The 24478-nt window shown below is 52.7% G+C and overlaps 80 non-coding genes across 80 annotated transcripts; 32 read left to right on the top strand and 48 right to left on the bottom strand.

The window, feature by feature from the left end:
* Window positions 1–303: 303 nt before the first annotated feature.
* Window positions 304–376, top strand: Trnar-acg (transfer RNA arginine (anticodon ACG)). The gene has a single exon. It is a non-coding gene; the product is annotated as a tRNA-Arg (tRNA).
* A 595-nt stretch (window positions 377–971) lies between these two features.
* Window positions 972–1043, bottom strand: Trnad-guc (transfer RNA aspartic acid (anticodon GUC)). The gene has a single exon. It is a non-coding gene; the product is annotated as a tRNA-Asp (tRNA).
* Window positions 1044–1150: 107 nt separating this feature from the next.
* Window positions 1151–1222, bottom strand: Trnad-guc (transfer RNA aspartic acid (anticodon GUC)). Its single transcript has one exon. It is a non-coding gene; the product is annotated as a tRNA-Asp (tRNA).
* Window positions 1223–1328: 106 nt separating this feature from the next.
* On the bottom strand, window positions 1329–1420 carry Trnai-uau (transfer RNA isoleucine (anticodon UAU)). Its single transcript is given in 2 exon segments — window positions 1329–1364; window positions 1383–1420. It is a non-coding gene; the product is annotated as a tRNA-Ile (tRNA).
* Window positions 1421–1797: 377 nt separating this feature from the next.
* Trnar-acg (transfer RNA arginine (anticodon ACG)) lies at window positions 1798–1870 on the top strand. The gene has a single exon. It is a non-coding gene; the product is annotated as a tRNA-Arg (tRNA).
* Window positions 1871–2157: 287 nt separating this feature from the next.
* On the top strand, window positions 2158–2229 carry Trnam-cau (transfer RNA methionine (anticodon CAU)). Its single transcript has one exon. It is a non-coding gene; the product is annotated as a tRNA-Met (tRNA).
* A 236-nt stretch (window positions 2230–2465) lies between these two features.
* Trnad-guc (transfer RNA aspartic acid (anticodon GUC)) lies at window positions 2466–2537 on the bottom strand. The gene has a single exon. It is a non-coding gene; the product is annotated as a tRNA-Asp (tRNA).
* Window positions 2538–2644: 107 nt separating this feature from the next.
* Window positions 2645–2716, bottom strand: Trnad-guc (transfer RNA aspartic acid (anticodon GUC)). Its single transcript has one exon. It is a non-coding gene; the product is annotated as a tRNA-Asp (tRNA).
* Window positions 2717–2822: 106 nt separating this feature from the next.
* On the bottom strand, window positions 2823–2914 carry Trnai-uau (transfer RNA isoleucine (anticodon UAU)). Its single transcript is given in 2 exon segments — window positions 2823–2858; window positions 2877–2914. It is a non-coding gene; the product is annotated as a tRNA-Ile (tRNA).
* A 377-nt stretch (window positions 2915–3291) lies between these two features.
* Window positions 3292–3364, top strand: Trnar-acg (transfer RNA arginine (anticodon ACG)). The gene has a single exon. It is a non-coding gene; the product is annotated as a tRNA-Arg (tRNA).
* A 287-nt stretch (window positions 3365–3651) lies between these two features.
* Trnam-cau (transfer RNA methionine (anticodon CAU)) lies at window positions 3652–3723 on the top strand. Its single transcript has one exon. It is a non-coding gene; the product is annotated as a tRNA-Met (tRNA).
* Window positions 3724–3959: 236 nt separating this feature from the next.
* Trnad-guc (transfer RNA aspartic acid (anticodon GUC)) lies at window positions 3960–4031 on the bottom strand. The gene has a single exon. It is a non-coding gene; the product is annotated as a tRNA-Asp (tRNA).
* Window positions 4032–4138: 107 nt separating this feature from the next.
* On the bottom strand, window positions 4139–4210 carry Trnad-guc (transfer RNA aspartic acid (anticodon GUC)). The gene has a single exon. It is a non-coding gene; the product is annotated as a tRNA-Asp (tRNA).
* A 106-nt stretch (window positions 4211–4316) lies between these two features.
* Trnai-uau (transfer RNA isoleucine (anticodon UAU)) lies at window positions 4317–4408 on the bottom strand. The gene is given in 2 exon segments: window positions 4317–4352; window positions 4371–4408. It is a non-coding gene; the product is annotated as a tRNA-Ile (tRNA).
* A 377-nt stretch (window positions 4409–4785) lies between these two features.
* Window positions 4786–4858, top strand: Trnar-acg (transfer RNA arginine (anticodon ACG)). The gene has a single exon. It is a non-coding gene; the product is annotated as a tRNA-Arg (tRNA).
* A 287-nt stretch (window positions 4859–5145) lies between these two features.
* Window positions 5146–5217, top strand: Trnam-cau (transfer RNA methionine (anticodon CAU)). Its single transcript has one exon. It is a non-coding gene; the product is annotated as a tRNA-Met (tRNA).
* Window positions 5218–5453: 236 nt separating this feature from the next.
* On the bottom strand, window positions 5454–5525 carry Trnad-guc (transfer RNA aspartic acid (anticodon GUC)). The gene has a single exon. It is a non-coding gene; the product is annotated as a tRNA-Asp (tRNA).
* A 107-nt stretch (window positions 5526–5632) lies between these two features.
* Trnad-guc (transfer RNA aspartic acid (anticodon GUC)) lies at window positions 5633–5704 on the bottom strand. The gene has a single exon. It is a non-coding gene; the product is annotated as a tRNA-Asp (tRNA).
* Window positions 5705–5810: 106 nt separating this feature from the next.
* On the bottom strand, window positions 5811–5902 carry Trnai-uau (transfer RNA isoleucine (anticodon UAU)). Its single transcript is given in 2 exon segments — window positions 5811–5846; window positions 5865–5902. It is a non-coding gene; the product is annotated as a tRNA-Ile (tRNA).
* Window positions 5903–6279: 377 nt separating this feature from the next.
* On the top strand, window positions 6280–6352 carry Trnar-acg (transfer RNA arginine (anticodon ACG)). The gene has a single exon. It is a non-coding gene; the product is annotated as a tRNA-Arg (tRNA).
* Window positions 6353–6639: 287 nt separating this feature from the next.
* Window positions 6640–6711, top strand: Trnam-cau (transfer RNA methionine (anticodon CAU)). The gene has a single exon. It is a non-coding gene; the product is annotated as a tRNA-Met (tRNA).
* A 236-nt stretch (window positions 6712–6947) lies between these two features.
* Trnad-guc (transfer RNA aspartic acid (anticodon GUC)) lies at window positions 6948–7019 on the bottom strand. Its single transcript has one exon. It is a non-coding gene; the product is annotated as a tRNA-Asp (tRNA).
* A 107-nt stretch (window positions 7020–7126) lies between these two features.
* Trnad-guc (transfer RNA aspartic acid (anticodon GUC)) lies at window positions 7127–7198 on the bottom strand. The gene has a single exon. It is a non-coding gene; the product is annotated as a tRNA-Asp (tRNA).
* Window positions 7199–7304: 106 nt separating this feature from the next.
* Window positions 7305–7396, bottom strand: Trnai-uau (transfer RNA isoleucine (anticodon UAU)). The gene is given in 2 exon segments: window positions 7305–7340; window positions 7359–7396. It is a non-coding gene; the product is annotated as a tRNA-Ile (tRNA).
* Window positions 7397–7773: 377 nt separating this feature from the next.
* Window positions 7774–7846, top strand: Trnar-acg (transfer RNA arginine (anticodon ACG)). Its single transcript has one exon. It is a non-coding gene; the product is annotated as a tRNA-Arg (tRNA).
* A 287-nt stretch (window positions 7847–8133) lies between these two features.
* Trnam-cau (transfer RNA methionine (anticodon CAU)) lies at window positions 8134–8205 on the top strand. The gene has a single exon. It is a non-coding gene; the product is annotated as a tRNA-Met (tRNA).
* A 236-nt stretch (window positions 8206–8441) lies between these two features.
* On the bottom strand, window positions 8442–8513 carry Trnad-guc (transfer RNA aspartic acid (anticodon GUC)). Its single transcript has one exon. It is a non-coding gene; the product is annotated as a tRNA-Asp (tRNA).
* A 107-nt stretch (window positions 8514–8620) lies between these two features.
* Trnad-guc (transfer RNA aspartic acid (anticodon GUC)) lies at window positions 8621–8692 on the bottom strand. The gene has a single exon. It is a non-coding gene; the product is annotated as a tRNA-Asp (tRNA).
* A 106-nt stretch (window positions 8693–8798) lies between these two features.
* Trnai-uau (transfer RNA isoleucine (anticodon UAU)) lies at window positions 8799–8890 on the bottom strand. The gene is given in 2 exon segments: window positions 8799–8834; window positions 8853–8890. It is a non-coding gene; the product is annotated as a tRNA-Ile (tRNA).
* A 377-nt stretch (window positions 8891–9267) lies between these two features.
* On the top strand, window positions 9268–9340 carry Trnar-acg (transfer RNA arginine (anticodon ACG)). Its single transcript has one exon. It is a non-coding gene; the product is annotated as a tRNA-Arg (tRNA).
* Window positions 9341–9627: 287 nt separating this feature from the next.
* On the top strand, window positions 9628–9699 carry Trnam-cau (transfer RNA methionine (anticodon CAU)). The gene has a single exon. It is a non-coding gene; the product is annotated as a tRNA-Met (tRNA).
* A 236-nt stretch (window positions 9700–9935) lies between these two features.
* On the bottom strand, window positions 9936–10007 carry Trnad-guc (transfer RNA aspartic acid (anticodon GUC)). The gene has a single exon. It is a non-coding gene; the product is annotated as a tRNA-Asp (tRNA).
* Window positions 10008–10114: 107 nt separating this feature from the next.
* On the bottom strand, window positions 10115–10186 carry Trnad-guc (transfer RNA aspartic acid (anticodon GUC)). Its single transcript has one exon. It is a non-coding gene; the product is annotated as a tRNA-Asp (tRNA).
* Window positions 10187–10292: 106 nt separating this feature from the next.
* Trnai-uau (transfer RNA isoleucine (anticodon UAU)) lies at window positions 10293–10384 on the bottom strand. Its single transcript is given in 2 exon segments — window positions 10293–10328; window positions 10347–10384. It is a non-coding gene; the product is annotated as a tRNA-Ile (tRNA).
* Window positions 10385–10761: 377 nt separating this feature from the next.
* On the top strand, window positions 10762–10834 carry Trnar-acg (transfer RNA arginine (anticodon ACG)). Its single transcript has one exon. It is a non-coding gene; the product is annotated as a tRNA-Arg (tRNA).
* A 287-nt stretch (window positions 10835–11121) lies between these two features.
* Trnam-cau (transfer RNA methionine (anticodon CAU)) lies at window positions 11122–11193 on the top strand. The gene has a single exon. It is a non-coding gene; the product is annotated as a tRNA-Met (tRNA).
* Window positions 11194–11429: 236 nt separating this feature from the next.
* On the bottom strand, window positions 11430–11501 carry Trnad-guc (transfer RNA aspartic acid (anticodon GUC)). Its single transcript has one exon. It is a non-coding gene; the product is annotated as a tRNA-Asp (tRNA).
* Window positions 11502–11608: 107 nt separating this feature from the next.
* Window positions 11609–11680, bottom strand: Trnad-guc (transfer RNA aspartic acid (anticodon GUC)). Its single transcript has one exon. It is a non-coding gene; the product is annotated as a tRNA-Asp (tRNA).
* A 106-nt stretch (window positions 11681–11786) lies between these two features.
* Window positions 11787–11878, bottom strand: Trnai-uau (transfer RNA isoleucine (anticodon UAU)). The gene is given in 2 exon segments: window positions 11787–11822; window positions 11841–11878. It is a non-coding gene; the product is annotated as a tRNA-Ile (tRNA).
* A 377-nt stretch (window positions 11879–12255) lies between these two features.
* Trnar-acg (transfer RNA arginine (anticodon ACG)) lies at window positions 12256–12328 on the top strand. Its single transcript has one exon. It is a non-coding gene; the product is annotated as a tRNA-Arg (tRNA).
* A 287-nt stretch (window positions 12329–12615) lies between these two features.
* On the top strand, window positions 12616–12687 carry Trnam-cau (transfer RNA methionine (anticodon CAU)). Its single transcript has one exon. It is a non-coding gene; the product is annotated as a tRNA-Met (tRNA).
* Window positions 12688–12923: 236 nt separating this feature from the next.
* Trnad-guc (transfer RNA aspartic acid (anticodon GUC)) lies at window positions 12924–12995 on the bottom strand. Its single transcript has one exon. It is a non-coding gene; the product is annotated as a tRNA-Asp (tRNA).
* A 107-nt stretch (window positions 12996–13102) lies between these two features.
* On the bottom strand, window positions 13103–13174 carry Trnad-guc (transfer RNA aspartic acid (anticodon GUC)). Its single transcript has one exon. It is a non-coding gene; the product is annotated as a tRNA-Asp (tRNA).
* Window positions 13175–13280: 106 nt separating this feature from the next.
* Trnai-uau (transfer RNA isoleucine (anticodon UAU)) lies at window positions 13281–13372 on the bottom strand. Its single transcript is given in 2 exon segments — window positions 13281–13316; window positions 13335–13372. It is a non-coding gene; the product is annotated as a tRNA-Ile (tRNA).
* A 377-nt stretch (window positions 13373–13749) lies between these two features.
* On the top strand, window positions 13750–13822 carry Trnar-acg (transfer RNA arginine (anticodon ACG)). The gene has a single exon. It is a non-coding gene; the product is annotated as a tRNA-Arg (tRNA).
* Window positions 13823–14109: 287 nt separating this feature from the next.
* Window positions 14110–14181, top strand: Trnam-cau (transfer RNA methionine (anticodon CAU)). The gene has a single exon. It is a non-coding gene; the product is annotated as a tRNA-Met (tRNA).
* Window positions 14182–14417: 236 nt separating this feature from the next.
* On the bottom strand, window positions 14418–14489 carry Trnad-guc (transfer RNA aspartic acid (anticodon GUC)). The gene has a single exon. It is a non-coding gene; the product is annotated as a tRNA-Asp (tRNA).
* Window positions 14490–14596: 107 nt separating this feature from the next.
* Trnad-guc (transfer RNA aspartic acid (anticodon GUC)) lies at window positions 14597–14668 on the bottom strand. The gene has a single exon. It is a non-coding gene; the product is annotated as a tRNA-Asp (tRNA).
* A 106-nt stretch (window positions 14669–14774) lies between these two features.
* On the bottom strand, window positions 14775–14866 carry Trnai-uau (transfer RNA isoleucine (anticodon UAU)). Its single transcript is given in 2 exon segments — window positions 14775–14810; window positions 14829–14866. It is a non-coding gene; the product is annotated as a tRNA-Ile (tRNA).
* A 377-nt stretch (window positions 14867–15243) lies between these two features.
* Window positions 15244–15316, top strand: Trnar-acg (transfer RNA arginine (anticodon ACG)). The gene has a single exon. It is a non-coding gene; the product is annotated as a tRNA-Arg (tRNA).
* Window positions 15317–15603: 287 nt separating this feature from the next.
* Trnam-cau (transfer RNA methionine (anticodon CAU)) lies at window positions 15604–15675 on the top strand. The gene has a single exon. It is a non-coding gene; the product is annotated as a tRNA-Met (tRNA).
* Window positions 15676–15911: 236 nt separating this feature from the next.
* On the bottom strand, window positions 15912–15983 carry Trnad-guc (transfer RNA aspartic acid (anticodon GUC)). Its single transcript has one exon. It is a non-coding gene; the product is annotated as a tRNA-Asp (tRNA).
* A 107-nt stretch (window positions 15984–16090) lies between these two features.
* Trnad-guc (transfer RNA aspartic acid (anticodon GUC)) lies at window positions 16091–16162 on the bottom strand. The gene has a single exon. It is a non-coding gene; the product is annotated as a tRNA-Asp (tRNA).
* Window positions 16163–16268: 106 nt separating this feature from the next.
* On the bottom strand, window positions 16269–16360 carry Trnai-uau (transfer RNA isoleucine (anticodon UAU)). Its single transcript is given in 2 exon segments — window positions 16269–16304; window positions 16323–16360. It is a non-coding gene; the product is annotated as a tRNA-Ile (tRNA).
* A 377-nt stretch (window positions 16361–16737) lies between these two features.
* Trnar-acg (transfer RNA arginine (anticodon ACG)) lies at window positions 16738–16810 on the top strand. The gene has a single exon. It is a non-coding gene; the product is annotated as a tRNA-Arg (tRNA).
* A 287-nt stretch (window positions 16811–17097) lies between these two features.
* On the top strand, window positions 17098–17169 carry Trnam-cau (transfer RNA methionine (anticodon CAU)). Its single transcript has one exon. It is a non-coding gene; the product is annotated as a tRNA-Met (tRNA).
* Window positions 17170–17405: 236 nt separating this feature from the next.
* Trnad-guc (transfer RNA aspartic acid (anticodon GUC)) lies at window positions 17406–17477 on the bottom strand. Its single transcript has one exon. It is a non-coding gene; the product is annotated as a tRNA-Asp (tRNA).
* Window positions 17478–17584: 107 nt separating this feature from the next.
* On the bottom strand, window positions 17585–17656 carry Trnad-guc (transfer RNA aspartic acid (anticodon GUC)). Its single transcript has one exon. It is a non-coding gene; the product is annotated as a tRNA-Asp (tRNA).
* A 106-nt stretch (window positions 17657–17762) lies between these two features.
* Trnai-uau (transfer RNA isoleucine (anticodon UAU)) lies at window positions 17763–17854 on the bottom strand. Its single transcript is given in 2 exon segments — window positions 17763–17798; window positions 17817–17854. It is a non-coding gene; the product is annotated as a tRNA-Ile (tRNA).
* A 377-nt stretch (window positions 17855–18231) lies between these two features.
* Trnar-acg (transfer RNA arginine (anticodon ACG)) lies at window positions 18232–18304 on the top strand. Its single transcript has one exon. It is a non-coding gene; the product is annotated as a tRNA-Arg (tRNA).
* A 287-nt stretch (window positions 18305–18591) lies between these two features.
* Trnam-cau (transfer RNA methionine (anticodon CAU)) lies at window positions 18592–18663 on the top strand. Its single transcript has one exon. It is a non-coding gene; the product is annotated as a tRNA-Met (tRNA).
* Window positions 18664–18899: 236 nt separating this feature from the next.
* On the bottom strand, window positions 18900–18971 carry Trnad-guc (transfer RNA aspartic acid (anticodon GUC)). The gene has a single exon. It is a non-coding gene; the product is annotated as a tRNA-Asp (tRNA).
* A 107-nt stretch (window positions 18972–19078) lies between these two features.
* Window positions 19079–19150, bottom strand: Trnad-guc (transfer RNA aspartic acid (anticodon GUC)). The gene has a single exon. It is a non-coding gene; the product is annotated as a tRNA-Asp (tRNA).
* Window positions 19151–19256: 106 nt separating this feature from the next.
* Window positions 19257–19348, bottom strand: Trnai-uau (transfer RNA isoleucine (anticodon UAU)). Its single transcript is given in 2 exon segments — window positions 19257–19292; window positions 19311–19348. It is a non-coding gene; the product is annotated as a tRNA-Ile (tRNA).
* A 377-nt stretch (window positions 19349–19725) lies between these two features.
* On the top strand, window positions 19726–19798 carry Trnar-acg (transfer RNA arginine (anticodon ACG)). Its single transcript has one exon. It is a non-coding gene; the product is annotated as a tRNA-Arg (tRNA).
* A 287-nt stretch (window positions 19799–20085) lies between these two features.
* On the top strand, window positions 20086–20157 carry Trnam-cau (transfer RNA methionine (anticodon CAU)). Its single transcript has one exon. It is a non-coding gene; the product is annotated as a tRNA-Met (tRNA).
* Window positions 20158–20393: 236 nt separating this feature from the next.
* Trnad-guc (transfer RNA aspartic acid (anticodon GUC)) lies at window positions 20394–20465 on the bottom strand. The gene has a single exon. It is a non-coding gene; the product is annotated as a tRNA-Asp (tRNA).
* Window positions 20466–20572: 107 nt separating this feature from the next.
* Trnad-guc (transfer RNA aspartic acid (anticodon GUC)) lies at window positions 20573–20644 on the bottom strand. The gene has a single exon. It is a non-coding gene; the product is annotated as a tRNA-Asp (tRNA).
* A 106-nt stretch (window positions 20645–20750) lies between these two features.
* Trnai-uau (transfer RNA isoleucine (anticodon UAU)) lies at window positions 20751–20842 on the bottom strand. Its single transcript is given in 2 exon segments — window positions 20751–20786; window positions 20805–20842. It is a non-coding gene; the product is annotated as a tRNA-Ile (tRNA).
* A 377-nt stretch (window positions 20843–21219) lies between these two features.
* On the top strand, window positions 21220–21292 carry Trnar-acg (transfer RNA arginine (anticodon ACG)). The gene has a single exon. It is a non-coding gene; the product is annotated as a tRNA-Arg (tRNA).
* A 287-nt stretch (window positions 21293–21579) lies between these two features.
* On the top strand, window positions 21580–21651 carry Trnam-cau (transfer RNA methionine (anticodon CAU)). Its single transcript has one exon. It is a non-coding gene; the product is annotated as a tRNA-Met (tRNA).
* A 236-nt stretch (window positions 21652–21887) lies between these two features.
* Window positions 21888–21959, bottom strand: Trnad-guc (transfer RNA aspartic acid (anticodon GUC)). Its single transcript has one exon. It is a non-coding gene; the product is annotated as a tRNA-Asp (tRNA).
* Window positions 21960–22066: 107 nt separating this feature from the next.
* Trnad-guc (transfer RNA aspartic acid (anticodon GUC)) lies at window positions 22067–22138 on the bottom strand. The gene has a single exon. It is a non-coding gene; the product is annotated as a tRNA-Asp (tRNA).
* Window positions 22139–22244: 106 nt separating this feature from the next.
* Trnai-uau (transfer RNA isoleucine (anticodon UAU)) lies at window positions 22245–22336 on the bottom strand. Its single transcript is given in 2 exon segments — window positions 22245–22280; window positions 22299–22336. It is a non-coding gene; the product is annotated as a tRNA-Ile (tRNA).
* Window positions 22337–22713: 377 nt separating this feature from the next.
* Window positions 22714–22786, top strand: Trnar-acg (transfer RNA arginine (anticodon ACG)). Its single transcript has one exon. It is a non-coding gene; the product is annotated as a tRNA-Arg (tRNA).
* A 287-nt stretch (window positions 22787–23073) lies between these two features.
* Window positions 23074–23145, top strand: Trnam-cau (transfer RNA methionine (anticodon CAU)). Its single transcript has one exon. It is a non-coding gene; the product is annotated as a tRNA-Met (tRNA).
* A 236-nt stretch (window positions 23146–23381) lies between these two features.
* Window positions 23382–23453, bottom strand: Trnad-guc (transfer RNA aspartic acid (anticodon GUC)). Its single transcript has one exon. It is a non-coding gene; the product is annotated as a tRNA-Asp (tRNA).
* Window positions 23454–23560: 107 nt separating this feature from the next.
* Trnad-guc (transfer RNA aspartic acid (anticodon GUC)) lies at window positions 23561–23632 on the bottom strand. Its single transcript has one exon. It is a non-coding gene; the product is annotated as a tRNA-Asp (tRNA).
* A 106-nt stretch (window positions 23633–23738) lies between these two features.
* On the bottom strand, window positions 23739–23830 carry Trnai-uau (transfer RNA isoleucine (anticodon UAU)). Its single transcript is given in 2 exon segments — window positions 23739–23774; window positions 23793–23830. It is a non-coding gene; the product is annotated as a tRNA-Ile (tRNA).
* A 377-nt stretch (window positions 23831–24207) lies between these two features.
* On the top strand, window positions 24208–24280 carry Trnar-acg (transfer RNA arginine (anticodon ACG)). Its single transcript has one exon. It is a non-coding gene; the product is annotated as a tRNA-Arg (tRNA).
* The last annotated feature ends 198 nt before the right edge of the window (window positions 24281–24478 follow it).

The following is a 24478-nucleotide window of genomic DNA, read 5'->3' as shown; positions in this document are numbered from 1 at the left end:
CACCTGATGCCATACTGAGACTTTGGCACCTGACTACGAATGCTTCGTGCTATTCTTGTTTCATATGCTACGCTTACATGCACATCAACCGGCTCTCGTCGTCGAGAAAACGTGCGAAAAAGCGCGCCTCGCCTTCTGCTACCTGTCGAACAGCGAGAGCAGATGCGTGGCTAGCTCTAAGCTCTGCAGGCGCACTGCGGCCACGCAGCTGGACGAGAGGTACCTTCCTTGGGAGCTTGCTGAGCCGTGGAGAACACTTTTCTTAGCGAATTGCACTTGTCTCGTAGACAAAACGCTGCCGGTGGCCCTGTGGCGCAACGGATAACGCGTCTGACTACGGATCAGAAGATTCCAGGTTCGAATCCTGGCAGGGTCGGCACTTTGTTAGTTTCCGACGCGTAGCTGGGCAGTGGATTTCGTATGTCGCCGCATCGTGGAGTGCTTTGTTACTCCTGTGCTTCTCGCAGCTGCATGTCGAGGCGATCGTGGTAAATATCGCTGCCTGCTAGCGTCAGCGTAGCGTCAGTCGAGCAAAGTCGAGACAAGTCAAGCTGAGAGCTGTAGGAGATGTTACGCAATCACGTGTAGGAGTGTGAAAGCGACGCAGACAACACTGCCCAGGTGTCAGACGTGATGTGACGAAGAGCCAGTACTCTCGCAGACAGCAGAGTGGCGCAGTGGAAGCGTGCTGGGCCCATAACCCAGAGGTCTGTGGATCGAAACCACGCTCTGCTAAAATTATTTCTTTTGCAGACTGTGTCGAGCTCGATTATTACGCCCAGAGCGTCGGCTGGGTGCTTTGATTCAGCCTCAGCAGCAAACCCTGAAGTGTGAAGAATGCAAGAACCACTTGCTAAGATGTAGCATTTTGTTAGATTTTGCACCAACTACACTCACTGATCGCAAACTTTATGCTCTTCCGATCCCCATACGCGCTACTCTCGAACAGGTTTGTGAGATAAAAATCGCATCTCCCCGGCGGGGAATCGAACCCCGGTCTCCCGCGTGACAGGCGGGGATACTAACCACTATACTAGCGAGGATGCGCTGTAGACAGCTGCCTGTGTGGGGGACACATGTTGGTAGTACCTGCAAACGTCCTACACTATGTTCGGCGAGTGATAGTGCAGCAATTAAAAATCGGATTTGTCTCCCCGGCGGGGAATCGAACCCCGGTCTCCCGCGTGACAGGCGGGGATACTAACCACTATACTACCGAGGAAGACGCAGCTACCGTATCGAATGCACGATTATATTACTCAAATAGCTGATACATCTCGAACGTAGCCTCCTGTTGCTGTCAGAGACTGTTGTACGAAATAAAAGTATGCCCCACGTGAGGCTCGAACTCACAACCCCGGCATTGCTCACGGCTACTGCCTTATAAGTACCGTGCGCTAACCAATTGCGCCACTGGGGCTACGACTCACAGCTCTCAGTTAGTGGTATTCACTTTGCTGCAAACCAGTGGTGGCCACAGAAACATATGTTCGCCACCTGATGCCATACTGAGACTTTGGCACCTGACTACGAATGCTTCGTGCTATTCTTGTTTCATATGCTACGCTTACATGCACATCAACCGGCTCTCGTCGTCGAGAAAACGTGCGAAAAAGCGCGCCTCGCCTTCTGCTACCTGTCGAACAGCGAGAGCAGATGCGTGGCTAGCTCTAAGCTCTGCAGGCGCACTGCGGCCACGCAGCTGGACGAGAGGTACCTTCCTTGGGAGCTTGCTGAGCCGTGGAGAACACTTTTCTTAGCGAATTGCACTTGTCTCGTAGACAAAACGCTGCCGGTGGCCCTGTGGCGCAACGGATAACGCGTCTGACTACGGATCAGAAGATTCCAGGTTCGAATCCTGGCAGGGTCGGCACTTTGTTAGTTTCCGACGCGTAGCTGGGCAGTGGATTTCGTATGTCGCCGCATCGTGGAGTGCTTTGTTACTCCTGTGCTTCTCGCAGCTGCATGTCGAGGCGATCGTGGTAAATATCGCTGCCTGCTAGCGTCAGCGTAGCGTCAGTCGAGCAAAGTCGAGACAAGTCAAGCTGAGAGCTGTAGGAGATGTTACGCAATCACGTGTAGGAGTGTGAAAGCGACGCAGACAACACTGCCCAGGTGTCAGACGTGATGTGACGAAGAGCCAGTACTCTCGCAGACAGCAGAGTGGCGCAGTGGAAGCGTGCTGGGCCCATAACCCAGAGGTCCGTGGATCGAAACCACGCTCTGCTAAAATTATTTCTTTTGCAGACTGTGTCGAGCTCGATTATTACGCCCAGAGCGTCGGCTGGGTGCTTTGATTCAGCCTCAGCAGCAAACCCTGAAGTGTGAAGAATGCAAGAACCACTTGCTAAGATGTAGCATTTTGTTAGATTTTGCACCAACTACACTCACTGATCGCAAACTTTATGCTCTTCCGATCCCCATACGCGCTACTCTCGAACAGGTTTGTGAGATAAAAATCGCATCTCCCCGGCGGGGAATCGAACCCCGGTCTCCCGCGTGACAGGCGGGGATACTAACCACTATACTAGCGAGGATGCGCTGTAGACAGCTGCCTGTGTGGGGGACACATGTTGGTAGTACCTGCAAACGTCCTACACTATGTTCGGCGAGTGATAGTGCAGCAATTAAAAATCGGATTTGTCTCCCCGGCGGGGAATCGAACCCCGGTCTCCCGCGTGACAGGCGGGGATACTAACCACTATACTACCGAGGAAGACGCAGCTACCGTATCGAATGCACGATTATATTACTCAAATAGCTGATACATCTCGAACGTAGCCTCCTGTTGCTGTCAGAGACTGTTGTACGAAATAAAAGTATGCCCCACGTGAGGCTCGAACTCACAACCCCGGCATTGCTCACGGCTACTGCCTTATAAGTACCGTGCGCTAACCAATTGCGCCACTGGGGCTACGACTCACAGCTCTCAGTTAGTGGTATTCACTTTGCTGCAAACCAGTGGTGGCCACAGAAACATATGTTCGCCACCTGATGCCATACTGAGACTTTGGCACCTGACTACGAATGCTTCGTGCTATTCTTGTTTCATATGCTACGCTTACATGCACATCAACCGGCTCTCGTCGTCGAGAAAACGTGCGAAAAAGCGCGCCTCGCCTTCTGCTACCTGTCGAACAGCGAGAGCAGATGCGTGGCTAGCTCTAAGCTCTGCAGGCGCACTGCGGCCACGCAGCTGGACGAGAGGTACCTTCCTTGGGAGCTTGCTGAGCCGTGGAGAACACTTTTCTTAGCGAATTGCACTTGTCTCGTAGACAAAACGCTGCCGGTGGCCCTGTGGCGCAACGGATAACGCGTCTGACTACGGATCAGAAGATTCCAGGTTCGAATCCTGGCAGGGTCGGCACTTTGTTAGTTTCCGACGCGTAGCTGGGCAGTGGATTTCGTATGTCGCCGCATCGTGGAGTGCTTTGTTACTCCTGTGCTTCTCGCAGCTGCATGTCGGGGCGATCGTGGTAAATATCGCTGCCTGCTAGCGTCAGCGTAGCGTCAGTCGAGCAAAGTCGAGACAAGTCAAGCTGAGAGCTGTAGGAGATGTTACGCAATCACGTGTAGGAGTGTGAAAGCGACGCAGACAACACTGCCCAGGTGTCAGACGTGATGTGACGAAGAGCCAGTACTCTCCCAGACAGCAGAGTGGCGCAGTGGAAGCGTGCTGGGCCCATAACCCAGAGGTCCGTGGATCGAAACCACGCTCTGCTAAAATTATTTCTTTTGCAGACTGTGTCGAGCTCGATTATTACGCCCAGAGCGTCGGCTGGGTGCTTTGATTCAGCCTCAGCAGCAAACCCTGAAGTGTGAAGAATGCAAGAACCACTTGCTAAGATGTAGCATTTTGTTAGATTTTGCACCAACTACACTCACTGATCGCAAACTTTATGCTCTTCCGATCCCCATACGCGCTACTCTCGAACAGGTTTGTGAGATAAAAATCGCATCTCCCCGGCGGGGAATCGAACCCCGGTCTCCCGCGTGACAGGCGGGGATACTAACCACTATACTAGCGAGGATGCGCTGTAGACAGCTGCCTGTGTGGGGGACACATGTTGGTAGTACCTGCAAACGTCCTACACTATGTTCGGCGAGTGATAGTGCAGCAATTAAAAATCGGATTTGTCTCCCCGGCGGGGAATCGAACCCCGGTCTCCCGCGTGACAGGCGGGGATACTAACCACTATACTACCGAGGAAGACGCAGCTACCGTATCGAATGCACGATTATATTACTCAAATAGCTGATACATCTCGAACGTAGCCTCCTGTTGCTGTCAGAGACTGTTGTACGAAATAAAAGTATGCCCCACGTGAGGCTCGAACTCACAACCCCGGCATTGCTCACGGCTACTGCCTTATAAGTACCGTGCGCTAACCAATTGCGCCACTGGGGCTACGACTCACAGCTCTCAGTTAGTGGTATTCACTTTGCTGCAAACCAGTGGTGGCCACAGAAACATATGTTCGCCACCTGATGCCATACTGAGACTTTGGCACCTGACTACGAATGCTTCGTGCTATTCTTGTTTCATATGCTACGCTTACATGCACATCAACCGGCTCTCGTCGTCGAGAAAACGTGCGAAAAAGCGCGCCTCGCCTTCTGCTACCTGTCGAACAGCGAGAGCAGATGCGTGGCTAGCTCTAAGCTCTGCAGGCGCACTGCGGCCACGCAGCTGGACGAGAGGTACCTTCCTTGGGAGCTTGCTGAGCCGTGGAGAACACTTTTCTTAGCGAATTGCACTTGTCTCGTAGACAAAACGCTGCCGGTGGCCCTGTGGCGCAACGGATAACGCGTCTGACTACGGATCAGAAGATTCCAGGTTCGAATCCTGGCAGGGTCGGCACTTTGTTAGTTTCCGACGCGTAGCTGGGCAGTGGATTTCGTATGTCGCCGCATCGTGGAGTGCTTTGTTACTCCTGTGCTTCTCGCAGCTGCATGTCGAGGCGATCGTGGTAAATATCGCTGCCTGCTAGCGTCAGCGTAGCGTCAGTCGAGCAAAGTCGAGACAAGTCAAGCTGAGAGCTGTAGGAGATGTTACGCAATCACGTGTAGGAGTGTGAAAGCGACGCAGACAACACTGCCCAGGTGTCAGACGTGATGTGACGAAGAGCCAGTACTCTCGCAGACAGCAGAGTGGCGCAGTGGAAGCGTGCTGGGCCCATAACCCAGAGGTCCGTGGATCGAAACCACGCTCTGCTAAAATTATTTCTTTTGCAGACTGTGTCGAGCTCGATTATTACGCCCAGAGCGTCGGCTGGGTGCTTTGATTCAGCCTCAGCAGCAAACCCTGAAGTGTGAAGAATGCAAGAACCACTTGCTAAGATGTAGCATTTTGTTAGATTTTGCACCAACTACACTCACTGATCGCAAACTTTATGCTCTTCCGATCCCCATACGCGCTACTCTCGAACAGGTTTGTGAGATAAAAATCGCATCTCCCCGGCGGGGAATCGAACCCCGGTCTCCCGCGTGACAGGCGGGGATACTAACCACTATACTAGCGAGGATGCGCTGTAGACAGCTGCCTGTGTGGGGGACACATGTTGGTAGTACCTGCAAACGTCCTACACTATGTTCGGCGAGTGATAGTGCAGCAATTAAAAATCGGATTTGTCTCCCCGGCGGGGAATCGAACCCCGGTCTCCCGCGTGACAGGCGGGGATACTAACCACTATACTACCGAGGAAGACGCAGCTACCGTATCGAATGCACGATTATATTACTCAAATAGCTGATACATCTCGAACGTAGCCTCCTGTTGCTGTCAGAGACTGTTGTACGAAATAAAAGTATGCCCCACGTGAGGCTCGAACTCACAACCCCGGCATTGCTCACGGCTACTGCCTTATAAGTACCGTGCGCTAACCAATTGCGCCACTGGGGCTACGACTCACAGCTCTCAGTTAGTGGTATTCACTTTGCTGCAAACCAGTGGTGGCCACAGAAACATATGTTCGCCACCTGATGCCATACTGAGACTTTGGCACCTGACTACGAATGCTTCGTGCTATTCTTGTTTCATATGCTACGCTTACATGCACATCAACCGGCTCTCGTCGTCGAGAAAACGTGCGAAAAAGCGCGCCTCGCCTTCTGCTACCTGTCGAACAGCGAGAGCAGATGCGTGGCTAGCTCTAAGCTCTGCAGGCGCACTGCGGCCACGCAGCTGGACGAGAGGTACCTTCCTTGGGAGCTTGCTGAGCCGTGGAGAACACTTTTCTTAGCGAATTGCACTTGTCTCGTAGACAAAACGCTGCCGGTGGCCCTGTGGCGCAACGGATAACGCGTCTGACTACGGATCAGAAGATTCCAGGTTCGAATCCTGGCAGGGTCGGCACTTTGTTAGTTTCCGACGCGTAGCTGGGCAGTGGATTTCGTATGTCGCCGCATCGTGGAGTGCTTTGTTACTCCTGTGCTTCTCGCAGCTGCATGTCGAGGCGATCGTGGTAAATATCGCTGCCTGCTAGCGTCAGCGTAGCGTCAGTCGAGCAAAGTCGAGACAAGTCAAGCTGAGAGCTGTAGGAGATGTTACGCAATCACGTGTAGGAGTGTGAAAGCGACGCAGACAACACTGCCCAGGTGTCAGACGTGATGTGACGAAGAGCCAGTACTCTCGCAGACAGCAGAGTGGCGCAGTGGAAGCGTGCTGGGCCCATAACCCAGAGGTCCGTGGATCGAAACCACGCTCTGCTAAAATTATTTCTTTTGCAGACTGTGTCGAGCTCGATTATTACGCCCAGAGCGTCGGCTGGGTGCTTTGATTCAGCCTCAGCAGCAAACCCTGAAGTGTGAAGAATGCAAGAACCACTTGCTAAGATGTAGCATTTTGTTAGATTTTGCACCAACTACACTCACTGATCGCAAACTTTATGCTCTTCCGATCCCCATACGCGCTACTCTCGAACAGGTTTGTGAGATAAAAATCGCATCTCCCCGGCGGGGAATCGAACCCCGGTCTCCCGCGTGACAGGCGGGGATACTAACCACTATACTAGCGAGGATGCGCTGTAGACAGCTGCCTGTGTGGGGGACACATGTTGGTAGTACCTGCAAACGTCCTACACTATGTTCGGCGAGTGATAGTGCAGCAATTAAAAATCGGATTTGTCTCCCCGGCGGGGAATCGAACCCCGGTCTCCCGCGTGACAGGCGGGGATACTAACCACTATACTACCGAGGAAGACGCAGCTACCGTATCGAATGCACGATTATATTACTCAAATAGCTGATACATCTCGAACGTAGCCTCCTGTTGCTGTCAGAGACTGTTGTACGAAATAAAAGTATGCCCCACGTGAGGCTCGAACTCACAACCCCGGCATTGCTCACGGCTACTGCCTTATAAGTACCGTGCGCTAACCAATTGCGCCACTGGGGCTACGACTCACAGCTCTCAGTTAGTGGTATTCACTTTGCTGCAAACCAGTGGTGGCCACAGAAACATATGTTCGCCACCTGATGCCATACTGAGACTTTGGCACCTGACTACGAATGCTTCGTGCTATTCTTGTTTCATATGCTACGCTTACATGCACATCAACCGGCTCTCGTCGTCGAGAAAACGTGCGAAAAAGCGCGCCTCGCCTTCTGCTACCTGTCGAACAGCGAGAGCAGATGCGTGGCTAGCTCTAAGCTCTGCAGGCGCACTGCGGCCACGCAGCTGGACGAGAGGTACCTTCCTTGGGAGCTTGCTGAGCCGTGGAGAACACTTTTCTTAGCGAATTGCACTTGTCTCGTAGACAAAACGCTGCCGGTGGCCCTGTGGCGCAACGGATAACGCGTCTGACTACGGATCAGAAGATTCCAGGTTCGAATCCTGGCAGGGTCGGCACTTTGTTAGTTTCCGACGCGTAGCTGGGCAGTGGATTTCGTATGTCGCCGCATCGTGGAGTGCTTTGTTACTCCTGTGCTTCTCGCAGCTGCATGTCGGGGCGATCGTGGTAAATATCGCTGCCTGCTAGCGTCAGCGTAGCGTCAGTCGAGCAAAGTCGAGACAAGTCAAGCTGAGAGCTGTAGGAGATGTTACGCAATCACGTGTAGGAGTGTGAAAGCGACGCAGACAACACTGCCCAGGTGTCAGACGTGATGTGACGAAGAGCCAGTACTCTCCCAGACAGCAGAGTGGCGCAGTGGAAGCGTGCTGGGCCCATAACCCAGAGGTCCGTGGATCGAAACCACGCTCTGCTAAAATTATTTCTTTTGCAGACTGTGTCGAGCTCGATTATTACGCCCAGAGCGTCGGCTGGGTGCTTTGATTCAGCCTCAGCAGCAAACCCTGAAGTGTGAAGAATGCAAGAACCACTTGCTAAGATGTAGCATTTTGTTAGATTTTGCACCAACTACACTCATTGATCGCAAACTTTATGCTCTTCCGATCCCCATACGCGCAACTCTCGAACAGGTTTGTGAGATAAAAATCGCATCTCCCCGGCGGGGAATCGAACCCCGGTCTCCCGCGTGACAGGCGGGGATACTAACCACTATACTAGCGAGGATGCGCTGTAGACAGCTGCCTGTGTGGGGGACACATGTTGGTAGTACCTGCAAACGTCCTACACTATGTTCGGCGAGTGATAGTGCAGCAATTAAAAATCGGATTTGTCTCCCCGGCGGGGAATCGAACCCCGGTCTCCCGCGTGACAGGCGGGGATACTAACCACTATACTACCGAGGAAGACGCAGCTACCGTATCGAATGCACGATTATATTACTCAAATAGCTGATACATCTCGAACGTAGCCTCCTGTTGCTGTCAGAGACTGTTGTACGAAATAAAAGTATGCCCCACGTGAGGCTCGAACTCACAACCCCGGCATTGCTCACGGCTACTGCCTTATAAGTACCGTGCGCTAACCAATTGCGCCACTGGGGCTACGACTCACAGCTCTCAGTTAGTGGTATTCACTTTGCTGCAAACCAGTGGTGGCCACAGAAACATATGTTCGCCACCTGATGCCATACTGAGACTTTGGCACCTGACTACGAATGCTTCGTGCTATTCTTGTTTCATATGCTACGCTTACATGCACATCAACCGGCTCTCGTCGTCGAGAAAACGTGCGAAAAAGCGCGCCTCGCCTTCTGCTACCTGTCGAACAGCGAGAGCAGATGCGTGGCTAGCTCTAAGCTCTGCAGGCGCACTGCGGCCACGCAGCTGGACGAGAGGTACCTTCCTTGGGAGCTTGCTGAGCCGTGGAGAACACTTTTCTTAGCGAATTGCACTTGTCTCGTAGACAAAACGCTGCCGGTGGCCCTGTGGCGCAACGGATAACGCGTCTGACTACGGATCAGAAGATTCCAGGTTCGAATCCTGGCAGGGTCGGCATTTTGTTAGTTTCCGACGCGTAGCTGGGCAGTGGATTTCGTATGTCGCCGCATCGTGGAGTGCTTTGTTACTCCTGTGCTTCTCGCAGCTGTATGTCGAGGCGATCGTGGTAAATATCGCTGCCTGCTAGCGTCAGCGTAGCGTCAGTCGAGCAAAGTCGAGACAAGTCAAGCTGAGAGCTGTAGGAGATGTTACGCAATCACGTGTAGGAGTGTGAAAGCGACGCAGACAACACTGCCCAGGTGTCAGACGTGATGTGACGAAGAGCCAGTACTCTCGCAGACAGCAGAGTGGCGCAGTGGAAGCGTGCTGGGCCCATAACCCAGAGGTCCGTGGATCGAAACCACGCTCTGCTAAAATTATTTCTTTTGCAGACTGTGTCGAGCTCGATTATTACGCCCAGAGCGTCGGCTGGGTGCTTTGATTCAGCCTCAGCAGCAAACCCTGAAGTGTGAAGAATGCAAGAACCACTTGCTAAGATGTAGCATTTTGTTAGATTTTGCACCAACTACACTCACTGATCGCAAACTTTATGCTCTTCCGATCCCCATACGCGCTACTCTCGAACAGGTTTGTGAGATAAAAATCGCATCTCCCCGGCGGGGAATCGAACCCCGGTCTCCCGCGTGACAGGCGGGGATACTAACCACTATACTAGCGAGGATGCGCTGTAGACAGCTGCCTGTGTGGGGGACACATGTTGGTAGTACCTGCAAACGTCCTACACTATGTTCGGCGAGTGATAGTGCAGCAATTAAAAATCGGATTTGTCTTCCCGGCGGGGAATCGAACCCCGGTCTCCCGCGTGACAGGCGGGGATACTAACCACTATACTACCGAGGAAGACGCAGCTACCGTATCGAATGCACGATTATATTACTCAAATAGCTGATACATCTCGAACGTAGCCTCCTGTTGCTGTCAGAGACTGTTGTACGAAATAAAAGTATGCCCCACGTGAGGCTCGAACTCACAACCCCGGCATTGCTCACGGCTACTGCCTTATAAGTACCGTGCGCTAACCAATTGCGCCACTGGGGCTACGACTCACAGCTCTCAGTTAGTGGTATTCACTTTGCTGCAAACCAGTGGTGGCCACAGAAACATATGTTCGCCACCTGATGCCATACTGAGACTTTGGCACCTGACTACGAATGCTTCGTGCTATTCTTGTTTCATATGCTACGCTTACATGCACATCAACCGGCTCTCGTCGTCGAGAAAACGTGCGAAAAAGCGCGCCTCGCCTTCTGCTACCTGTCGAACAGCGAGAGCAGATGCGTGGCTAGCTCTAAGCTCTGCAGGCGCACTGCGGCCACGCAGCTGGACGAGAGGTACCTTCCTTGGGAGCTTGCTGAGCCGTGGAGAACACTTTTCTTAGCGAATTGCACTTGTCTCGTAGACAAAACGCTGCCGGTGGCCCTGTGGCGCAACGGATAACGCGTCTGACTACGGATCAGAAGATTCCAGGTTCGAATCCTGGCAGGGTCGGCACTTTGTTAGTTTCCGACGCGTAGCTGGGCAGTGGATTTCGTATGTCGCCGCATCGTGGAGTGCTTTGTTACTCCTGTGCTTCTCGCAGCTGCATGTCGAGGCGATCGTGGTAAATATCGCTGCCTGCTAGCGTCAGCGTAGCGTCAGTCGAGCAAAGTCGAGACAAGTCAAGCTGAGAGCTGTAGGAGATGTTACGCAATCACGTGTAGGAGTGTGAAAGCGACGCAGACAACACTGCCCAGGTGTCAGACGTGATGTGACGAAGAGCCAGTACTCTCGCAGACAGCAGAGTGGCGCAGTGGAAGCGTGCTGGGCCCATAACCCAGAGGTCCGTGGATCGAAACCACGCTCTGCTAAAATTATTTCTTTTGCAGACTGTGTCGAGCTCGATTATTACGCCCAGAGCGTCGGCTGGGTGCTTTGATTCAGCCTCAGCAGCAAACCCTGAAGTGTGAAGAATGCAAGAACCACTTGCTAAGATGTAGCATTTTGTTAGATTTTGCACCAACTACACTCATTGATCGCAAACTTTATGCTCTTCCGATCCCCATACGCGCAACTCTCGAACAGGTTTGTGAGATAAAAATCGCATCTCCCCGGCGGGGAATCGAACCCCGGTCTCCCGCGTGACAGGCGGGGATACTAACCACTATACTACCGAGGATGCGCTGTAGACAGCTGCCTGTGTGGGGGACACATGTTGGTAGTACCTGCAAACGTCCTACACTATGTTCGGCGAGTGATAGTGCAGCAATTAAAAATCGGATTTGTCTCCCCGGCGGGGAATCGAACCCCGGTCTCCCGCGTGACAGGCGGGGATACTAACCACTATACTACCGAGGAAGACGCAGCTACCTTATCGAATGCACGATTATATTACTCAAATAGCTGATACATCTCGAACGTAGCCTCCTGTTGCTGTCAGAGACTGTTGTACGAAATAAAAGTATGCCCCACGTGAGGCTCGAACTCACAACCCCGGCATTGCTCACGGCTACTGCCTTATAAGTACCGTGCGCTAACCAATTGCGCCACTGGGGCTACGACTCACAGCTCTCAGTTAGTGGTATTCACTTTGCTGCAAACCAGTGGTGGCCACAGAAACATATGTTCGCCACCTGATGCCATACTGAGACTTTGGCACCTGACTACGAATGCTTCGTGCTATTCTTGTTTCATATGCTACGCTTACATGCACATCAACCGGCTCTCGTCGTCGAGAAAACGTGCGAAAAAGCGCGCCTCGCCTTCTGCTACCTGTCGAACAGCGAGAGCAGATGCGTGGCTAGCTCTAAGCTCTGCAGGCGCACTGCGGCCACGCAGCTGGACGAGAGGTACCTTCCTTGGGAGCTTGCTGAGCCGTGGAGAACACTTTTCTTAGCGAATTGCACTTGTCTCGTAGACAAAACGCTGCCGGTGGCCCTGTGGCGCAACGGATAACGCGTCTGACTACGGATCAGAAGATTCCAGGTTCGAATCCTGGCAGGGTCGGCACTTTGTTAGTTTCCGACGCGTAGCTGGGCAGTGGATTTCGTATGTCGCCGCATCGTGGAGTGCTTTGTTACTCCTGTGCTTCTCGCAGCTGTATGTCGAGGCGATCGTGGTAAATATCGCTGCCTGCTAGCGTCAGCGTAGCGTCAGTCGAGCAAAGTCGAGACAAGTCAAGCTGAGAGCTGTAGGAGATGTTACGCAATCACGTGTAGGAGTGTGAAAGCGACGCAGACAACACTGCCCAGGTGTCAGACGTGATGTGACGAAGAGCCAGTACTCTCGCAGACAGCAGAGTGGCGCAGTGGAAGCGTGCTGGGCCCATAACCCAGAGGTCCGTGGATCGAAACCACGCTCTGCTAAAATTATTTCTTTTGCAGACTGTGTCGAGCTCGATTATTACGCCCAGAGCGTCGGCTGGGTGCTTTGATTCAGCCTCAGCAGCAAACCCTGAAGTGTGAAGAATGCAAGAACCACTTGCTAAGATGTAGCATTTTGTTAGATTTTGCACCAACTACACTCACTGATCGCAAACTTTATGCTCTTCCGATCCCCATACGCGCTACTCTCGAACAGGTTTGTGAGATAAAAATCGCATCTCCCCGGCGGGGAATCGAACCCCGGTCTCCCGCGTGACAGGCGGGGATACTAACCACTATACTAGCGAGGATGCGCTGTAGACAGCTGCCTGTGTGGGGGACACATGTTGGTAGTACCTGCAAACGTCCTACACTATGTTCGGCGAGTGATAGTGCAGCAATTAAAAATCGGATTTGTCTTCCCGGCGGGGAATCGAACCCCGGTCTCCCGCGTGACAGGCGGGGATACTAACCACTATACTACCGAGGAAGACGCAGCTACCGTATCGAATGCACGATTATATTACTCAAATAGCTGATACATCTCGAACGTAGCCTCCTGTTGCTGTCAGAGACTGTTGTACGAAATAAAAGTATGCCCCACGTGAGGCTCGAACTCACAACCCCGGCATTGCTCACGGCTACTGCCTTATAAGTACCGTGCGCTAACCAATTGCGCCACTGGGGCTACGACTCACAGCTCTCAGTTAGTGGTATTCACTTTGCTGCAAACCAGTGGTGGCCACAGAAACATATGTTCGCCACCTGATGCCATACTGAGACTTTGGCACCTGACTACGAATGCTTCGTGCTATTCTTGTTTCATATGCTACGCTTACATGCACATCAACCGGCTCTCGTCGTCGAGAAAACGTGCGAAAAAGCGCGCCTCGCCTTCTGCTACCTGTCGAACAGCGAGAGCAGATGCGTGGCTAGCTCTAAGCTCTGCAGGCGCACTGCGGCCACGCAGCTGGACGAGAGGTACCTTCCTTGGGAGCTTGCTGAGCCGTGGAGAACACTTTTCTTAGCGAATTGCACTTGTCTCGTAGACAAAACGCTGCCGGTGGCCCTGTGGCGCAACGGATAACGCGTCTGACTACGGATCAGAAGATTCCAGGTTCGAATCCTGGCAGGGTCGGCACTTTGTTAGTTTCCGACGCGTAGCTGGGCAGTGGATTTCGTATGTCGCCGCATCGTGGAGTGCTTTGTTACTCCTGTGCTTCTCGCAGCTGCATGTCGAGGCGATCGTGGTAAATATCGCTGCCTGCTAGCGTCAGCGTAGCGTCAGTCGAGCAAAGTCGAGACAAGTCAAGCTGAGAGCTGTAGGAGATGTTACGCAATCACGTGTAGGAGTGTGAAAGCGACGCAGACAACACTGCCCAGGTGTCAGACGTGATGTGACGAAGAGCCAGTACTCTCGCAGACAGCAGAGTGGCGCAGTGGAAGCGTGCTGGGCCCATAACCCAGAGGTCCGTGGATCGAAACCACGCTCTGCTAAAATTATTTCTTTTGCAGACTGTGTCGAGCTCGATTATTACGCCCAGAGCGTCGGCTGGGTGCTTTGATTCAGCCTCAGCAGCAAACCCTGAAGTGTGAAGAATGCAAGAACCACTTGCTAAGATGTAGCATTTTGTTAGATTTTGCACCAACTACACTCATTGATCGCAAACTTTATGCTCTTCCGATCCCCATACGCGCAACTCTCGAACAGGTTTGTGAGATAAAAATCGCATCTCCCCGGCGGGGAATCGAACCCCGGTCTCCCGCGTGACAGGCGGGGATACTAACCACTATACTACCGAGGATGCGCTGTAGACAGCTGCCTGTGTGGGGGACACATGTTGGTAGTACCTGCAAACGTCCTACACTATGTTCGGCGAGTGATAGTGCAGCAATTAAAAATCGGATTTGTCTCCCCGGCGGGGAATCGAACCCCGGTCTCCCGCGTGACAGGCGGGGATACTAACCACTATACTACCGAGGAAGACGCAGCTACCTTATCGAATGCACGATTATATTACTCAAATAGCTGATACATCTCGAACGTAGCCTCCTGTTGCTGTCAGAGACTGTTGTACGAAATAAAAGTATGCCCCACGTGAGGCTCGAACTCACAACCCCGGCATTGCTCACGGCTACTGCCTTATAAGTACCGTGCGCTAACCAATTGCGCCACTGGGGCTACGACTCACAGCTCTCAGTTAGTGGTATTCACTTTGCTGCAAACCAGTGGTGGCCACAGAAACATATGTTCGCCACCTGATGCCATACTGAGACTTTGGCACCTGACTACGAATGCTTCGTGCTATTCTTGTTTCATATGCTACGCTTACATGCACATCAACCGGCTCTCGTCGTCGAGAAAACGTGCGAAAAAGCGCGCCTCGCCTTCTGCTACCTGTCGAACAGCGAGAGCAGATGCGTGGCTAGCTCTAAGCTCTGCAGGCGCACTGCGGCCACGCAGCTGGACGAGAGGTACCTTCCTTGGGAGCTTGCTGAGCCGTGGAGAACACTTTTCTTAGCGAATTGCACTTGTCTCGTAGACAAAACGCTGCCGGTGGCCCTGTGGCGCAACGGATAACGCGTCTGACTACGGATCAGAAGATTCCAGGTTCGAATCCTGGCAGGGTCGGCATTTTGTTAGTTTCCGACGCGTAGCTGGGCAGTGGATTTCGTATGTCGCCGCATCGTGGAGTGCTTTGTTACTCCTGTGCTTCTCGCAGCTGTATGTCGAGGCGATCGTGGTAAATATCGCTGCCTGCTAGCGTCAGCGTAGCGTCAGTCGAGCAAAGTCGAGACAAGTCAAGCTGAGAGCTGTAGGAGATGTTACGCAATCACGTGTAGGAGTGTGAAAGCGACGCAGACAACACTGCCCAGGTGTCAGACGTGATGTGACGAAGAGCCAGTACTCTCGCAGACAGCAGAGTGGCGCAGTGGAAGCGTGCTGGGCCCATAACCCAGAGGTCCGTGGATCGAAACCACGCTCTGCTAAAATTATTTCTTTTGCAGACTGTGTCGAGCTCGATTATTACGCCCAGAGCGTCGGCTGGGTGCTTTGATTCAGCCTCAGCAGCAAACCCTGAAGTGTGAAGAATGCAAGAACCACTTGCTAAGATGTAGCATTTTGTTAGATTTTGCACCAACTACACTCACTGATCGCAAACTTTATGCTCTTCCGATCCCCATACGCGCTACTCTCGAACAGGTTTGTGAGATAAAAATCGCATCTCCCCGGCGGGGAATCGAACCCCGGTCTCCCGCGTGACAGGCGGGGATACTAACCACTATACTAGCGAGGATGCGCTGTAGACAGCTGCCTGTGTGGGGGACACATGTTGGTAGTACCTGCAAACGTCCTACACTATGTTCGGCGAGTGATAGTGCAGCAATTAAAAATCGGATTTGTCTTCCCGGCGGGGAATCGAACCCCGGTCTCCCGCGTGACAGGCGGGGATACTAACCACTATACTACCGAGGAAGACGCAGCTACCGTATCGAATGCACGATTATATTACTCAAATAGCTGATACATCTCGAACGTAGCCTCCTGTTGCTGTCAGAGACTGTTGTACGAAATAAAAGTATGCCCCACGTGAGGCTCGAACTCACAACCCCGGCATTGCTCACGGCTACTGCCTTATAAGTACCGTGCGCTAACCAATTGCGCCACTGGGGCTACGACTCACAGCTCTCAGTTAGTGGTATTCACTTTGCTGCAAACCAGTGGTGGCCACAGAAACATATGTTCGCCACCTGATGCCATACTGAGACTTTGGCACCTGACTACGAATGCTTCGTGCTATTCTTGTTTCATATGCTACGCTTACATGCACATCAACCGGCTCTCGTCGTCGAGAAAACGTGCGAAAAAGCGCGCCTCGCCTTCTGCTACCTGTCGAACAGCGAGAGCAGATGCGTGGCTAGCTCTAAGCTCTGCAGGCGCACTGCGGCCACGCAGCTGGACGAGAGGTACCTTCCTTGGGAGCTTGCTGAGCCGTGGAGAACACTTTTCTTAGCGAATTGCACTTGTCTCGTAGACAAAACGCTGCCGGTGGCCCTGTGGCGCAACGGATAACGCGTCTGACTACGGATCAGAAGATTCCAGGTTCGAATCCTGGCAGGGTCGGCACTTTGTTAGTTTCCGACGCGTAGCTGGGCAGTGGATTTCGTATGTCGCCGCATCGTGGAGTGCTTTGTTACTCCTGTGCTTCTCGCAGCTGCATGTCGAGGCGATCGTGGTAAATATCGCTGCCTGCTAGCGTCAGCGTAGCGTCAGTCGAGCAAAGTCGAGACAAGTCAAGCTGAGAGCTGTAGGAGATGTTACGCAATCACGTGTAGGAGTGTGAAAGCGACGCAGACAACACTGCCCAGGTGTCAGACGTGATGTGACGAAGAGCCAGTACTCTCGCAGACAGCAGAGTGGCGCAGTGGAAGCGTGCTGGGCCCATAACCCAGAGGTCCGTGGATCGAAACCACGCTCTGCTAAAATTATTTCTTTTGCAGACTGTGTCGAGCTCGATTATTACGCCCAGAGCGTCGGCTGGGTGCTTTGATTCAGCCTCAGCAGCAAACCCTGAAGTGTGAAGAATGCAAGAACCACTTGCTAAGATGTAGCATTTTGTTAGATTTTGCACCAACTACACTCATTGATCGCAAACTTTATGCTCTTCCGATCCCCATACGCGCAACTCTCGAACAGGTTTGTGAGATAAAAATCGCATCTCCCCGGCGGGGAATCGAACCCCGGTCTCCCGCGTGACAGGCGGGGATACTAACCACTATACTACCGAGGATGCGCTGTAGACAGCTGCCTGTGTGGGGGACACATGTTGGTAGTACCTGCAAACGTCCTACACTATGTTCGGCGAGTGATAGTGCAGCAATTAAAAATCGGATTTGTCTCCCCGGCGGGGAATCGAACCCCGGTCTCCCGCGTGACAGGCGGGGATACTAACCACTATACTACCGAGGAAGACGCAGCTACCTTATCGAATGCACGATTATATTACTCAAATAGCTGATACATCTCGAACGTAGCCTCCTGTTGCTGTCAGAGACTGTTGTACGAAATAAAAGTATGCCCCACGTGAGGCTCGAACTCACAACCCCGGCATTGCTCACGGCTACTGCCTTATAAGTACCGTGCGCTAACCAATTGCGCCACTGGGGCTACGACTCACAGCTCTCAGTTAGTGGTATTCACTTTGCTGCAAACCAGTGGTGGCCACAGAAACATATGTTCGCCACCTGATGCCATACTGAGACTTTGGCACCTGACTACGAATGCTTCGTGCTATTCTTGTTTCATATGCTACGCTTACATGCACATCAACCGGCTCTCGTCGTCGAGAAAACGTGCGAAAAAGCGCGCCTCGCCTTCTGCTACCTGTCGAACAGCGAGAGCAGATGCGTGGCTAGCTCTAAGCTCTGCAGGCGCACTGCGGCCACGCAGCTGGACGAGAGGTACCTTCCTTGGGAGCTTGCTGAGCCGTGGAGAACACTTTTCTTAGCGAATTGCACTTGTCTCGTAGACAAAACGCTGCCGGTGGCCCTGTGGCGCAACGGATAACGCGTCTGACTACGGATCAGAAGATTCCAGGTTCGAATCCTGGCAGGGTCGGCATTTTGTTAGTTTCCGACGCGTAGCTGGGCAGTGGATTTCGTATGTCGCCGCATCGTGGAGTGCTTTGTTACTCCTGTGCTTCTCGCAGCTGTATGTCGAGGCGATCGTGGTAAATATCGCTGCCTGCTAGCGTCAGCGTAGCGTCAGTCGAGCAAAGTCGAGACAAGTCAAGCTGAGAGCTGTAGGAGATGTTACGCAATCACGTGTAGGAGTGTGAAAGCGACGCAGACAACACTGCCCAGGTGTCAGACGTGATGTGACGAAGAGCCAGTACTCTCGCAGACAGCAGAGTGGCGCAGTGGAAGCGTGCTGGGCCCATAACCCAGAGGTCCGTGGATCGAAACCACGCTCTGCTAAAATTATTTCTTTTGCAGACTGTGTCGAGCTCGATTATTACGCCCAGAGCGTCGGCTGGGTGCTTTGATTCAGCCTCAGCAGCAAACCCTGAAGTGTGAAGAATGCAAGAACCACTTGCTAAGATGTAGCATTTTGTTAGATTTTGCACCAACTACACTCACTGATCGCAAACTTTATGCTCTTCCGATCCCCATACGCGCTACTCTCGAACAGGTTTGTGAGATAAAAATCGCATCTCCCCGGCGGGGAATCGAACCCCGGTCTCCCGCGTGACAGGCGGGGATACTAACCACTATACTAGCGAGGATGCGCTGTAGACAGCTGCCTGTGTGGGGGACACATGTTGGTAGTACCTGCAAACGTCCTACACTATGTTCGGCGAGTGATAGTGCAGCAATTAAAAATCGGATTTGTCTCCCCGGCGGGGAATCGAACCCCGGTCTCCCGCGTGACAGGCGGGGATACTAACCACTATACTACCGAGGAAGACGCAGCTACCGTATCGAATGCACGATTATATTACTCAAATAGCTGATACATCTCGAACGTAGCCTCCTGTTGCTGTCAGAGACTGTTGTACGAAATAAAAGTATGCCCCACGTGAGGCTCGAACTCACAACCCCGGCATTGCTCACGGCTACTGCCTTATAAGTACCGTGCGCTAACCAATTGCGCCACTGGGGCTACGACTCACAGCTCTCAGTTAGTGGTATTCACTTTGCTGCAAACCAGTGGTGGCCACAGAAACATATGTTCGCCACCTGATGCCATACTGAGACTTTGGCACCTGACTACGAATGCTTCGTGCTATTCTTGTTTCATATGCTACGCTTACATGCACATCAACCGGCTCTCGTCGTCGAGAAAACGTGCGAAAAAGCGCGCCTCGCCTTCTGCTACCTGTCGAACAGCGAGAGCAGATGCGTGGCTAGCTCTAAGCTCTGCAGGCGCACTGCGGCCACGCAGCTGGACGAGAGGTACCTTCCTTGGGAGCTTGCTGAGCCGTGGAGAACACTTTTCTTAGCGAATTGCACTTGTCTCGTAGACAAAACGCTGCCGGTGGCCCTGTGGCGCAACGGATAACGCGTCTGACTACGGATCAGAAGATTCCAGGTTCGAATCCTGGCAGGGTCGGCACTTTGTTAGTTTCCGACGCGTAGCTGGGCAGTGGATTTCGTATGTCGCCGCATCGTGGAGTGCTTTGTTACTCCTGTGCTTCTCGCAGCTGCATGTCGAGGCGATCGTGGTAAATATCGCTGCCTGCTAGCGTCAGCGTAGCGTCAGTCGAGCAAAGTCGAGACAAGTCAAGCTGAGAGCTGTAGGAGATGTTACGCAATCACGTGTAGGAGTGTGAAAGCGACGCAGACAACACTGCCCAGGTGTCAGACGTGATGTGACGAAGAGCCAGTACTCTCGCAGACAGCAGAGTGGCGCAGTGGAAGCGTGCTGGGCCCATAACCCAGAGGTCCGTGGATCGAAACCACGCTCTGCTAAAATTATTTCTTTTGCAGACTGTGTCGAGCTCGATTATTACGCCCAGAGCGTCGGCTGGGTGCTTTGATTCAGCCTCAGCAGCAAACCCTGAAGTGTGAAGAATGCAAGAACCACTTGCTAAGATGTAGCATTTTGTTAGATTTTGCACCAACTACACTCATTGATCGCAAACTTTATGCTCTTCCGATCCCCATACGCGCAACTCTCGAACAGGTTTGTGAGATAAAAATCGCATCTCCCCAGCGGGGAATCGAACCCCGGTCTCCCGCGTGACAGGCGGGGATACTAACCACTATACTACCGAGGATGCGCTGTAGACAGCTGCCTGTGTGGGGGACACATGTTGGTAGTACCTGCAAACGTCCTACACTATGTTCGGCGAGTGATAGTGCAGCAATTAAAAATCGGATTTGTCTCCCCGGCGGGGAATCGAACCCCGGTCTCCCGCGTGACAGGCGGGGATACTAACCACTATACTACCGAGGAAGACGCAGCTACCTTATCGAATGCACGATTATATTACTCAAATAGCTGATACATCTCGAACGTAGCCTCCTGTTGCTGTCAGAGACTGTTGTACGAAATAAAAGTATGCCCCACGTGAGGCTCGAACTCACAACCCCGGCATTGCTCACGGCTACTGCCTTATAAGTACCGTGCGCTAACCAATTGCGCCACTGGGGCTACGACTCACAGCTCTCAGTTAGTGGTATTCACTTTGCTGCAAACCAGTGGTGGCCACAGAAACATATGTTCGCCACCTGATGCCATACTGAGACTTTGGCACCTGACTACGAATGCTTCGTGCTATTCTTGTTTCATATGCTACGCTTACATGCACATCAACCGGCTCTCGTCGTCGAGAAAACGTGCGAAAAAGCGCGCCTCGCCTTCTGCTACCTGTCGAACAGCGAGAGCAGATGCGTGGCTAGCTCTAAGCTCTGCAGGCGCACTGCGGCCACGCAGCTGGACGAGAGGTACCTTCCTTGGGAGCTTGCTGAGCCGTGGAGAACACTTTTCTTAGCGAATTGCACTTGTCTCGTAGACAAAACGCTGCCGGTGGCCCTGTGGCGCAACGGATAACGCGTCTGACTACGGATCAGAAGATTCCAGGTTCGAATCCTGGCAGGGTCGGCATTTTGTTAGTTTCCGACGCGTAGCTGGGCAGTGGATTTCGTATGTCGCCGCATCGTGGAGTGCTTTGTTACTCCTGTGCTTCTCGCAGCTGTATGTCGAGGCGATCGTGGTAAATATCGCTGCCTGCTAGCGTCAGCGTAGCGTCAGTCGAGCAAAGTCGAGACAAGTCAAGCTGAGAGCTGTAGGAGATGTTACGCAATCACGTGTAGGAGTGTGAAAGCGACGCAGACAACACTGCCCAGGTGTCAGACGTGATGTGACGAAGAGCCAGTACTCTCGCAGACAGCAGAGTGGCGCAGTGGAAGCGTGCTGGGCCCATAACCCAGAGGTCCGTGGATCGAAACCACGCTCTGCTAAAATTATTTCTTTTGCAGACTGTGTCGAGCTCGATTATTACGCCCAGAGCGTCGGCTGGGTGCTTTGATTCAGCCTCAGCAGCAAACCCTGAAGTGTGAAGAATGCAAGAACCACTTGCTAAGATGTAGCATTTTGTTAGATTTTGCACCAACTACACTCACTGATCGCAAACTTTATGCTCTTCCGATCCCCATACGCGCTACTCTCGAACAGGTTTGTGAGATAAAAATCGCATCTCCCCGGCGGGGAATCGAACCCCGGTCTCCCGCGTGACAGGCGGGGATACTAACCACTATACTAGCGAGGATGCGCTGTAGACAGCTGCCTGTGTGGGGGACACATGTTGGTAGTACCTGCAAACGTCCTACACTATGTTCGGCGAGTGATAGTGCAGCAATTAAAAATCGGATTTGTCTCCCCGGCGGGGAATCGAACCCCGGTCTCCCGCGTGACAGGCGGGGATACTAACCACTATACTACCGAGGAAGACGCAGCTACCGTATCGAATGCACGATTATATTACTCAAATAGCTGATACATCTCGAACGTAGCCTCCTGTTGCTGTCAGAGACTGTTGTACGAAATAAAAGTATGCCCCACGTGAGGCTCGAACTCACAACCCCGGCATTGCTCACGGCTACTGCCTTATAAGTACCGTGCGCTAACCAATTGCGCCACTGGGGCTACGACTCACAGCTCTCAGTTAGTGGTATTCACTTTGCTGCAAACCAGTGGTGGCCACAGAAACATATGTTCGCCACCTGATGCCATACTGAGACTTTGGCACCTGACTACGAATGCTTCGTGCTATTCTTGTTTCATATGCTACGCTTACATGCACATCAACCGGCTCTCGTCGTCGAGAAAACGTGCGAAAAAGCGCGCCTCGCCTTCTGCTACCTGTCGAACAGCGAGAGCAGATGCGTGGCTAGCTCTAAGCTCTGCAGGCGCACTGCGGCCACGCAGCTGGACGAGAGGTACCTTCCTTGGGAGCTTGCTGAGCCGTGGAGAACACTTTTCTTAGCGAATTGCACTTGTCTCGTAGACAAAACGCTGCCGGTGGCCCTGTGGCGCAACGGATAACGCGTCTGACTACGGATCAGAAGATTCCAGGTTCGAATCCTGGCAGGGTCGGCACTTTGTTAGTTTCCGACGCGTAGCTGGGCAGTGGATTTCGTATGTCGCCGCATCGTGGAGTGCTTTGTTACTCCTGTGCTTCTCGCAGCTGCATGTCGAGGCGATCGTGGTAAATATCGCTGCCTGCTAGCGTCAGCGTAGCGTCAGTCGAGCAAAGTCGAGACAAGTCAAGCTGAGAGCTGTAGGAGATGTTACGCAATCACGTGTAGGAGTGTGAAAGCGACGCAGACAACACTGCCCAGGTGTCAGACGTGATGTGACGAAGAGCCAGTACTCTCGCAGACAGCAGAGTGGCGCAGTGGAAGCGTGCTGGGCCCATAACCCAGAGGTCCGTGGATCGAAACCACGCTCTGCTAAAATTATTTCTTTTGCAGACTGTGTCGAGCTCGATTATTACGCCCAGAGCGTCGGCTGGGTGCTTTGATTCAGCCTCAGCAGCAAACCCTGAAGTGTGAAGAATGCAAGAACCACTTGCTAAGATGTAGCATTTTGTTAGATTTTGCACCAACTACACTCATTGATCGCAAACTTTATGCTCTTCCGATCCCCATACGCGCAACTCTCGAACAGGTTTGTGAGATAAAAATCGCATCTCCCCGGCGGGGAATCGAACCCCGGTCTCCCGCGTGACAGGCGGGGATACTAACCACTATACTACCGAGGATGCGCTGTAGACAGCTGCCTGTGTGGGGGACACATGTTGGTAGTACCTGCAAACGTCCTACACTATGTTCGGCGAGTGATAGTGCAGCAATTAAAAATCGGATTTGTCTCCCCGGCGGGGAATCGAACCCCGGTCTCCCGCGTGACAGGCGGGGATACTAACCACTATACTACCGAGGAAGACGCAGCTACCTTATCGAATGCACGATTATATTACTCAAATAGCTGATACATCTCGAACGTAGCCTCCTGTTGCTGTCAGAGACTGTTGTACGAAATAAAAGTATGCCCCACGTGAGGCTCGAACTCACAACCCCGGCATTGCTCACGGCTACTGCCTTATAAGTACCGTGCGCTAACCAATTGCGCCACTGGGGCTACGACTCACAGCTCTCAGTTAGTGGTATTCACTTTGCTGCAAACCAGTGGTGGCCACAGAAACATATGTTCGCCACCTGATGCCATACTGAGACTTTGGCACCTGACTACGAATGCTTCGTGCTATTCTTGTTTCATATGCTACGCTTACATGCACATCAACCGGCTCTCGTCGTCGAGAAAACGTGCGAAAAAGCGCGCCTCGCCTTCTGCTACCTGTCGAACAGCGAGAGCAGATGCGTGGCTAGCTCTAAGCTCTGCAGGCGCACTGCGGCCACGCAGCTGGACGAGAGGTACCTTCCTTGGGAGCTTGCTGAGCCGTGGAGAACACTTTTCTTAGCGAATTGCACTTGTCTCGTAGACAAAACGCTGCCGGTGGCCCTGTGGCGCAACGGATAACGCGTCTGACTACGGATCAGAAGATTCCAGGTTCGAATCCTGGCAGGGTCGGCATTTTGTTAGTTTCCGACGCGTAGCTGGGCAGTGGATTTCGTATGTCGCCGCATCGTGGAGTGCTTTGTTACTCCTGTGCTTCTCGCAGCTGTATGTCGAGGCGATCGTGGTAAATATCGCTGCCTGCTAGCGTCAGCGTAGCGTCAGTCGAGCAAAGTCGAGACAAGTCAAGCTGAGAGCTGTAGGAGATGTTAC

The sequence above is a fragment of the Schistocerca cancellata genome, chromosome 9 (assembly GCF_023864275.1).
Source record: "Schistocerca cancellata isolate TAMUIC-IGC-003103 chromosome 9, iqSchCanc2.1, whole genome shotgun sequence".
In the NCBI taxonomy this organism is placed as follows: Eukaryota; Metazoa; Arthropoda; class Insecta; order Orthoptera; family Acrididae; genus Schistocerca; species Schistocerca cancellata.
The sequence above is the reverse complement of the archived record's forward strand: the minus strand, read 5'-3'. Positions and strand labels throughout refer to the sequence as shown.